This window comes from Branchiostoma belcheri, unplaced genomic scaffold (assembly GCF_001625305.1).
Source record: "Branchiostoma belcheri isolate BF01 breed outbred unplaced genomic scaffold, Haploidv18h27 scaffold187, whole genome shotgun sequence".
NCBI classification, from domain to species: Eukaryota; Metazoa; Chordata; class Leptocardii; order Amphioxiformes; family Branchiostomatidae; genus Branchiostoma; species Branchiostoma belcheri.
Window position 1 is genome coordinate 135,002 of NW_017803346.1, and position 11,402 is coordinate 146,403.

Consider the following 11,402-nt stretch of genomic DNA (forward strand, 5'->3'; position numbering starts at 1 on the left):
GTACGTACACACGCGCACACACACACACACGCACACACACACACACACAACCAAACACACTCTAACCCTAACCTAACATCACAGGAGTACAGGAGGACATCTACTATCCCTGCTGCCCGGAGCCTTATCCACTGGTCACATTCACTATACATGTACAGAGGAGGTAGGGATCTCGTTTAGCTAGTACTAAATCTAACCCTATATGCACGGTTCTGGATGGTCTACACGTATCCAGAACCATGCCTGGGGCAAATCAGTATGTCTGCCTGTTGTCGGAAAATAACTTCAAATGAAGTGTGCATCCCGAGTTAGGCGACGGCCTAAGACACTTTTGTATCAATCACTCAATCATGCGCAGGCATCAAGTGCTGATGCATGGCGACCACTGTTGCACAGGTTCCGCACTTTTGGGTTTTCGAAAAATTCATAAAAGTGTGCACTTTAATCAGGAATTTATGGTAGTCATTTTGTACATTCTCAGGTCCATGTACTACCTGATATTCCTGGTCAGCCCCTGTCTGCTCTTCTCCATCATGACAATCCTGGGGTTCTACCTTCCACCCGAAGCAGGGGAGAGGGTTGGCTTGGGCATCACTGTGCTGCTGTCTTTCACTGTGTTCCTACTGATGGTGTCAGACCTGATGCCACCTACATCATCTGCTGTGCCGCTAATAGGTAAGAGGGTCTGTATGGGGGATCCTGGGGTCTGTATGGGGGAACCTGGGTCTGCATGGGGGAACCTGGGGTCTGCATGGGGGGATCCTGGGGTCTGCATGGGGGGATCCTGGAGTTCTGAATCATCATCCAACACACAGTCCATGACTGTTTGTTTGTTTGTTTGTTTCCAGTGTGTTACTATGGCATTACGATCATCATGGTGATGCTAGCGCTATCCATGACTGTCCTGGTGCTGAAGGTTCACTACACGGATCCTGACAGCAAGCCGGTGCCGCCCTGGGTTCGCCGCTTGCTGCTGAGTGGAATTGGTCGGGTCTTTTGCACTCCCTCAGGTGAGGCTTGTTTGTTTGTTTGTTTGTGTGTTGGTGTTGAAGGTTCACTACATGGACTCGGATGAGCCAGTTCCACCCTGGGTTCACAGACTGCTGCTGAGTGGAATTGGTCGGGTCCTCTGCACTCCCTCAGGTTGTTTGTTTGTTTGTTTGTTTGATTGATTGTTTGCATGTGCTACATGTACCATTGTACCTTGTGCCTAAGGAGAGAAACCGCCACCAAATATCAAGCCCAGCCTGTCCCATTGTTTGAGCTATAGTTCTTTGTTTGTTTGTTTGTGCTAGGTTTTTTTTGTTGTATCTACAGGACCAGGGAAACCCCCTCCCAGCATCGAACCCAGCCTGTCCCATTGTTTGTTTATTTGTTTGTTGTTTGTGTTTACAGGTCCAGAGAAGCCGCCGCCCAGTATCGAGCCGAGCCTGTCGCACTGCAGTCAGTTAGAAATCCTTTGCGAGGACCTGGAACTGGAACTGTACCGAAACGGAAAAATCCGCAAGGAGATGACAAAAACACCCAGCAGCCAATCAGAGCTCCCGATCCGACAGGCGACCCTTCTCCGTGCCCTTCGCACTCTGACCCGGGAGATCCAGCATCACGTGATCAGCTGCCACCAGCAGAGATGGACCAATGAGGAGACAGAAAACGAGTGGAAAAGGGTCGGGAAGGTTCTGGACAAGTTCTGTGTGACCTTGTTCACCGCGGCCACTGTGCTAACTGCCATTGGGATGGCGCTAAAAGTACCCAAGATGAACCTGCAGTAGGTCAAGGGTCAAGGTGAAGGGTCTAGGGTCACGGAAAAGTTTTGCGTGACCTTGTTCCCCGCTGCAACCGGACGCTGAAAGTACCCAAGATGAACCTACAGTAGGTCAAAAGTCAAGGTGGGGTCATGGGTCAAGGTGAGGGGGTCAAGGGTCACTAGGAAAGTTCTGGAGAAGATCTGCGTGACCTTGTTCATCGTAGCAACCGTCCTTACCGTCATCGGCACGGTGCTGAAAATACCGAAAATGAACCTGGTAAAGGTTTATGGTCAAGGTGAAGGTCATTGAGATGACATGAAGTCAGAGGTCAATGTCATAAGAAATACCACAAATGGACCCACACAGCTCAACCTAATGCTACAGCGAAAAGGGTCAAGGTTTTTATACTTAAAATGTAAGAAGAAGAGTAGTTTGAAAAATTTGGAACAATGCAACAGGTTCGAAGTATCGACGTGAGTCATACATATAGTTCTGAGGAAGTTTTGGGTTAAGAAAGTTATTTCGAACTCATGATTGTATTGTATTGTTTAGTGGAAAACGTTAGATAAAGTGGTGCTTATAGATGTGGTAGGGTATAGGACTGGCTGCTATGAGAGATGGGTAGGGGACACTGCACAAGTTTATACATCTTAATAATTAAATTACTCCTGGTGTCTTGTAGCCTAGGGCCTGATCCAGGGCCTAATACTTGTAAAAACAGTAACTGTTGTTAAATCACAGAGAATGAGCAGTGTCCATACTTGTATGCTGTACACTGGAGTGTCTTAGTAGATAGGACTGGTGTAAGGGCTACTGTACGGGTGAATTGATTCTTATGGGATGCTGTGGACGTTTTTGTGTTTGTCTGACAACACACACACACACACACACACACACACACACACACACACACATACACACATACACACACACACAGACAGACACACACACGCACACACACACACACACACACAGGTGGATCAAAAGCGACACCTATCGCTGCAGTACCGTATCAGTTATTTTTGCACTGAAGAAAGTGACAGATGGTCACCAAAACCCAGATGCGAAAGCCAGTGTTTGTTGAATAAAGAACCTTGTTATAGATCCATATACATTGCTGGTATCTTGGTAAAATGATGTCGCCGTATGATGCATTCGATTGTATTGTATGGAAGACTTGTGCGCACACAAATCGGATGAATAAAGTCATTAAAGATTGTACCCTTCTCTTCGTTTTCGCTTTACGATAAATTCCAAGTGGCTACAACGCATTACGTAGAATTAAAACGGCAAATATGCTCCACACAAAAACGCTCTAAGTTGAATTAGAGCGGTCCGTCTACGCTCTACGTAGAATTAAAACGGCAAATATGCTCCACACAAAAACGCTCTAAGTTGAATTAGAGCGGTCCGTCTACGCTCTACGTAGAATTAAAACGGCAAAGGGAAAAGGGCATGCTGGTCCCCATTAAATAATGCTAATGCTAACCAGTTTAAGATCTAGAAACGTAAGGATTACATGTTGATCTTTTTTATCTGATTGGCGAAAGCATAATCGCCAATCAGAGTTAAACCCCACTTAATTAGTCTCTTTCGATTTTGTATATTTGTTCATTTGTCTATGTAATCAGTAACTTGGTATATCTCTAATCATTTTGTGTAGATGGCGCCGTTAATACAAGTTCCATGGAACTTGAGTGCGACGTCATCTTTATGTTTTTATGTCTGTATTTATGTTTGCTGTTTTAATAAAGAATAAATAAAAAATAAGTTAGAAGAGGTCTACAGTCGGGTCGGCTAATGAGCCCTGGGATAGAGAACGCATTTCCGCGCGAGGCATGCTGGGAGATACAAACTACCCTGGGGACGTGATGACTAGCAGACGACAACTCGCTTCCTGGCTGGCTGGACATTTGTTGTTCGGTTTTCGTGACCAAAATTCTTGTCAGGAAAATGCAGAAAGGACGCCGAAACGCCCTCACTGTTCTACCGAATGAGGTACATTCTAAAGCTAGGTTTCCCAGGATGTGAGTAGTTTTGGTGAACAAATTTTACCTCAGAAATATACTTAGTTTTCGTCACACTAGCAGACGACAAATTTGCTCGCTGGCTGGCTGGACATCTGTTGTTGTTTTCGTGACCAAACTTTCCTCAGGGGAATGAACAAAGGACACCGAAATGCTCTCATTGTTCCACCGACTGAGGTACATTCTAAAGCTGTGTTTGTCATGATATAAGTGTTTATTTTGAGAAAGTTTTACCTCAGAAATGTAGCTAGTTTCCGTTACATTAGTAGGAATTCCTGTGGCTAGCAGACGACAAATTTACTCGCTCGCTTGCAGGCTGAACATCTGTTGTTGTTTTCGTGACGAAAACTTTCCTCAGGAAAATGAAGATGTTGTTGATACAACGGGTCGAACTTACTTTAAACTTTACACTCTCACGGCCCTAAAAAATGAGGGAAACTTTAGAAACTGTGGCCTCTTCGCAATGCTGGGAACGAGCGTGTGCCATCCTTGCAACGCTGGGAACGAGCGTGACATTTGAAATTTGGGTGCGAGACTGAGCGCAACGGATGATGGGTAATCTCCAAGCAGATCCTAGGGTGGCAAAAAAAGACAGTATCAAATTTGCTAGGCGGTATCCATTGATTAGAGAGGGTCCAATATGCCAAGAGACAGCGTTGTACAGCTCGGCAGCGCCGACTGGCGATTGTTGTCGGTACAGCAACTCTTATATACATGGATTCTTCTTCCCGTTAGGCCACAGCAAGTAATTTTTATGGATGACATCAATGCGTGCATTAATTTTCGCTTGATTTGGGGAAAAAAAAGAAGAGATTTTGTTGCCTTCTGACAGTGATCAACATGCCGAAAATGGGCAAAGCTGTCTGTTGCCATGCCGGAAGGTGGATGGCAAGATAACTATGAAGAGAGGAGACAAGAAAAGGCTCTGATTTAATGTTTTTTCTTACTTTAATGTTGTGATATGTGATGCTGGCTGTGTATACGTGATCTGCATCTGCAGTACCAACCCCAGCGCTAGGGGGCATTTTTGAACCGCTAGTGCACCGTTGGGCCGACTTGCCTTTCTATCCTTGCCTAACATACCGAAATAAAAGCCTATAAAATAGAAAACCGGCTTTTATATACACTGTATTATAATTCTTTATTTGCAGGTATGCCAGACTGAAAAGAGAGTGGAGCGAGTCAAGGGAGGGGCTCCTCCATAGGAGCGAATCGCCGATGATGCCCTGGATTGAGAGAGTGAGAGATTTGCAAAATCATACTCAGAGTAAATACAATGCAATACAATGATACAAAACAGACTACTATCTGACAAAAAAAAACTTGTACTTCTAGTTCTACAGTACTACAACGCTTGCTATCATGAGGCTAATATATTATATATCATATATAATAAAAATCCCGAGGTTATTATATTACATGTGTATAAAAGCTTGATGGGTGTAAGGTATACTCTCCAAGCAGAGGTTTGGGTTTTGGTGAATTTTAGCGTTTTTTTTAGGCTTTTTTATCGGGATTTCTTTTTTGCACTGTAATTTTTCTTTGAGTTGGGTGAAGGAAAAATCCCGGTGCAAAAAAGAAACCCCGATTAAAAAAAGTCTCAAAACACACCAAAAATAACCCAAACCTCTGCTTGAAGAGTATGTAGAGCAGTCTGCAGTACCATCAGCAAGAGTTGGAGGGCGCTGCTGCACAAGCACTCCGCCCCTTTAAGTGTATTTAATGCTGCTGCCCGGCGATCCTACAGGTCCCAGCTGTTAGTTCCAGCACGTTTCCCGTGTCTCGGTTACCGCCGTAAAGCCCGTGGATTTACCACCGGACGAACCAGCAAACCCCGTCGGTAACAGGATCGCCCCAACCCCGCCCGGATCTGTGCAGCGACCCGGTGAATCTTTACGGCAACATTTTGAAGGTAAGATCGTACTAAGAACGTTCCAAACATGTATCGGAGGCTCCGTATTGTTGTTAATTGCACTGATGGCTCTAATGGAAGTAAGATTTATAATAATTATACAGAAACATACTCAGGTTTCTATTAGGGGCCTGAGACTCGCTATTAAAGACTGCCTCAATGTTTTAGTATTTTATGCCTTGATATCTTGAGAGTAGATACAGATAGCTGTGGCAATGATATTAAAGAAGGTACAAATTAATGTATCGGAGCTTCTGTATTGTTCTTTAATAATAGCACCGGAGGAAGTATGGTTGCAACTATTAAACAGAAACAGACTCAGGTTTCTATATTAGGGGCCTGAGACTTGCTATAAAGACTGCCTCAATATTTTATTTTTATATCTAAATGATATCTTGAGAGTAGATAGTTATTAAGGTAAGAATAAGAAGGTACCAAAATGTATCGGAGGCTCTGTATTATTGTTGTGGGCAATAGAGGAAGTAAGATTTCCCTGTCGAAAGTCGGATCTTAAAGGCTATAATTATAAAGCACATGAACGAATTGACACTAGGTGAATTTTTTCGGCAACATTTTGAAGGTAAGAATACAGTACTTAAAGAACGTTCCCAAATTTATCGGAGCCTTGTATTGTTGTTAATCTTAATGGCACTAGGGGAAGTGAGGTTTCAACAATTACACACACACAAACACAAACACTCATGTCAGGTTTCAAATATTAGGGGCCTGAGAATGGCTAAGACTGGCTCAATGTTTTATTTTATGCCTTGATATCTTAGGAGTAGATAGCTGTGGCAACCGTAATGTTAAGGATAAGGAGGTACAAAATGTATCGGAGGCACCGTATTATTGTTATGGGCACTAGGGGAAGTAAGATTTCCCTGTCGGAAGGCGGATCTTAAAGGCTATAATATCATTATAAAGCACTGAACGATGACACTCGGTGAATTTTGAACATTTTGAAGGCAAGATTGTACAAAGAACGTTCCAAAATGTATCGGAGCCTTTGTATTGTTGTAAATAGCACCAGAGGAAGTATGGTTTGCAACAATTATACGCGTATACATAACACAAACACACTTGTCAGGTTTCTATAAGGTGCTCGAGAATCGCTAAGACTGCCTCAATGTTTTATTTTATGCTTTGATATCTTGAGAGTAGATAGTGTGGCAACGATTAAGATTAGGTACTTTACCAACATATATTGGAGCCTCTGTATTATTGCTGTGGAGTCTAGGGGAAGTATGTGCATTGGTTTCTCCTTCTGAAGGCGAATTTTGCAAGCTATGATCATAAAGCACATAAACAATTGCTTAAAGCACACCGGCGAATCTTTGAGGAAACAATTTGGAGGTATAAAATAAGGATAACGTACCAAAAATGCATCGGAACCTCCGTATTATTGTTCTAGACACTAGGGGAAGTAAGGTTTCTCCAAAGACGGCTATAATTATGAAGCACATCAACGATTGCTTGAAGCACACCCGTTGAATTTTTGTGGCAACATGTTAAGGTATAGAATGAACCCAAACATGTAACATGTAACATGAGCCTTTGTATTATTATGTATGTGCACTTAGGGGATGTCAGCCTTCTCTTTCTGAAGGAGGAATTTTTTCAGGCAAAGAACGATAAGACATAAGACATAAAACATAAAGCTTTTTTATTATCATTGAACAGACTCACAAAAGATCTGAATCGTTGCTAATTTACAAATACAATTATATCAAATTTCATGCAGAATTAAAAACCTTAAGAGAAAAATTCAGTTACATTGACATTTACAAGTTTGTGATTTTGAAATTACAGACATCAAATTATACATTTGTAGATATTCATAGTATTACATATTTTTAAAAAATATGGGTGAAGTCATTTCAGAGATTCGTTATACAGTAATGTTGGTTGGTACAAAGATTCAGTCAGTCTCTCGGTTCGGCATTTTGTCAGCGTCAGATAAAGCACATGAGCGATAGCTTATAGCTTGTTGAGCGCACCTCTGCGTGATTGTACCGTTATTGTAGATTTGCGATTCTCGACTTTCACCTGAAATATAGCACGTTAGGTGCTTATGTGTATAGGTGTGTTTTTTTTTAAAGCTTTGGGGAGTCCCTGGGAAACTATAGTAGGTAATATTTCTGTCTGGGCAATATGCGATAGTCTGACAGTCTAAGAAATTTCTCAATTTCAATTTTATTATACATATAAAATCAACCTGGTTGAAGTACATTTTTTTTAAGCTGCATGTACATGTACATCTGAATTTTATTTTGATTTTACAAACTTTGAATATTACAACATATTAGTTTGTATGCATAGGTATTCAGAGGTATTCTTTTATGTCTTGATATGTTGAAGATCTTAAAGGCTTACCAGTACGGTGTTAAAGGCATTTCTGAAGGATTCATTCTTTGTCCTGTACAGACATTTAAATTTTGTCAGATGGCCTGTTATGCTGCCTGATGGTGATCACTTTATGAAATGGTAAATGTGGCAGAAAAGTGAATGGTCTTTTTCTAAGATCCGAAGACCAACAAATTACTTTGGTGTAGCCCCATAAGTTGTAGAGCCTGTGGTTATCGGTGTGGAACGGAGGTGTGGGGAGACGGCAGGAGATTGGGGAAATTTACGAGCCGGCTTCGGTTCTGTCTGGATCAATATAAGGGGAGGACATGGTCGCATGGAGAAAGATACTCTCCAAGCAGAGGTTTGGGTTTTTTCAGGACTGAAACAGGAAACACAACATTTTTTCCTAGGCCTTATTACATTGGTGTGGCCACAGAAGTTATAGAGTTGGTGGGAGATTGGGGAAATCTACGAGCCGGCTTCGGTTCAGTCTGGATCAATATTTAAGGGGCGGACATGGTCGTATGGAGAAACTCTCCTGCAAGGAGACAGCTTCAGTAGCTTTGCAGTAATCGACAGTAGAATTTCAGTACTGTAAGTATATTGCAGTAAATTACTGTATATTGCAGTAAATTACTGTAATGGCAAAAAGAAGCATTTATTATTAAATTCAAGGTCTTGTCCTAGCATGCCCAGATCACGAGATATAAAAACCGGACGTTCTGCTGCAGTACCAACAAAAGCCGCCAGGGGGCCCAGAATCTAATCATTTCTAGGTCTTATCAAGGCCTACCCACATACCAAGTTTCATGACAATGCATATTAAGCTTCTGCTGTTCACAGACAGACAGACGGACAAACGCTACTGAAAACATAACCTTCTTGGCGAAGGTAACAATTGCAATATCTGAGAACTGTCTGTTATCATGGCCCAATTCCATAGATACACATCAACTATTAAACAGCAGGAGCCAGGCTTTAATAAAGCATTGGGTTGCCTTACAATAATCAATGTACGATATTTAACAGAACACTGCTATTGTATTCTGGGCACTTACATGTAGTTAGTGCATGTCAGGAACTAAACAATAATCAATAAACTAAAATAGCAGAAAAATAGACAATTATTTTTTACCATAAAATATAATCCTGGGAGGTAATTAACTTATGTTAGGCCAATTTGATTTGTTGGTTCTCAGATCTTTTGAAAATATGGTTAACTGGAAAAACCTAATGAAAGCAAAGTCTGAGGACCTGGTTGATGCCTCGGTGGACTCAGTGTTATGTAGTAAATACAGCCATATTCTAGTTTTCTTTCTAGCCCTCTCATCTTATGATGTCCGCTTGCTATATTTTGAACTAAAATGTCCGAGAACCAACAAAATGAATTGGTGTGGCCTTAGTACATGTAAAAGAAAATAATCTACAAGCAGAGGTTTTGGATTCAGCATATTTTCTATGTGTTTTATGCATTTTTTATCAGGCTTTCTTTTTTGTACAGGTACATTTTTATGCCAGCCATACAGCCCTGCCATTGAATTAGATACTGTCTTGTAGCCACCAAACATCTGCTTGGAGATTATCATCATTAGTTATCAAAACCCATTAGTAAAAACAATATACCAACCAAGCAAGCAAACTCGATGATGGGTTTTATTATACGCACTGTCGGTTACGATTCCAGCCTGGATATACGCAAAGCATTGTATGTTACACTAGTCAGATCACTTCTCGAGTATTGCTGCCCCGTTTGGTCACCGCTGTCGCGTAACCTAATGGCCCTCTTGGAGGGAGTTCAGAGGCGGGCGACAAAGTTCATTCTTCGTAACAATGCAAATGTCAATGAACTTAACTACAAGGACAGATTATTGTACCTAAACATGCTACCTCTGTCTTACAGGAGGGAGACTGCCGACATCATGGTTTTCGTTAAGTCCCTGTCAAGTATGTACGACCTGAACGTGTATGAATATGTATCTTTTTCAACCAGACCAGCAAGGAGTAACCGGTCTAACATATTAATGCCAAGCCGATGTAAAACATCTGCATTTGCCATGTCATACATACCACGTCTGGTAACTGAATGGAATAAGCTTGACGTCGCAGTTCGCAACAAAGGGGCTTCGACTTCAAATCAGTCTGACTTATTGTCCTTTAAGCGTTGTCTTGTGAAATCTGCTGTTGAGAGATTTAAACATCACTTTGAACCTGACAACCTCTGTACATGGTCCACTGCGTGCAAGTGCGCGTCTTGTCAGGATTTGAGGGTTCGGTAGTCTGTCTATATTAAGCTTTTTCATTATGTATATGTATATGTAAATCACTCATTATTTTATACTTGAGTCTATTGTATTTGTATGCTGTATCGGGACGAGGGCTGGTAAAGGTGCTACACCTGTTCCCCCGTCCCTTTCACTGTTGTGATGAATTTTAATAAATAAATAAAAATAAATAAATAAATAAATTAGGGTAGGCGGGGAGGGGGCATACTTGTTTGTATAGATAAAACACATTTAGGTGTAACGCATAAGTTACACATAAGGACGTCCCTAACCAAAGCTAGGTAGTACTCATTTTCACCTGATGAGTGGAGAATTGGGCAAAGGATCGTGCCACCAGGGATTTTAACCCGGAGCCTTCATATTCGCAGTCAACAATCCTATCCACAAAACCAACTTGCCACCAAATGAATTGAATGGCACAGGCTAGGGAGACGGATATTAAGTCAAACCTGACTTTTCCCAATTTAATAAAATGCTTGATTTACACTGAATAGGCTATGACTGAGTATGAGGATATTTTTTATGTAATCTTTTTGAAAAGTTACTGTCTATTCGAAATGAATGATGACAACAAATGCATCGGATTGAATGTAACTGTATGAAAGGTTCTAATCGACATATGTTATGTTTAGGACATACCAGTAGTCAACCGAGGAACACTTGTGGATGACGCCCTAAGTCTGGCCGGGTAAGTTTTCTCATATTTTTCCAACCTAAGAAGTAAAATGATATGTATACCCATCAAAAACTTAATAGATATTTTCTTCCATAATTACGCTAGTAAAAAAAACTTAAAGCAGACTTTAATGTATGCGCTTATTGTCTTATTGTCTTTTTTAGTGCGTCCATGCTCGACATCACTGTTGCTCTAGACCTATCACAGTACTTGGTTCGAGAACGGTCGTATGTGGCGTGGGATATGGCAGAGTCAGCTCTGCGCTACATAGGCGATAATCTTGGAACAAACAACTCTAAGAAATGGAAGGTATGATTATCATCAACGTTAAGCCTTTTAAAAATTACACTCGCATTTACTTAGGTTTTGTACTTGGTGTGTGTGTGTGTGTGTGTTTGTCTGTGTGTGTGT

At 41.5% G+C, this 11,402-nt stretch overlaps 1 pseudogene; it reads left to right on the top strand.

Moving 5' to 3' along the window:
* LOC109467663 overlaps positions 1-1,821 on the top strand; it is a 34,651-nt pseudogene extending 32,830 nt beyond the window's left edge.
* The last annotated feature ends 9,581 nt before the right edge of the window (positions 1,822-11,402 follow it).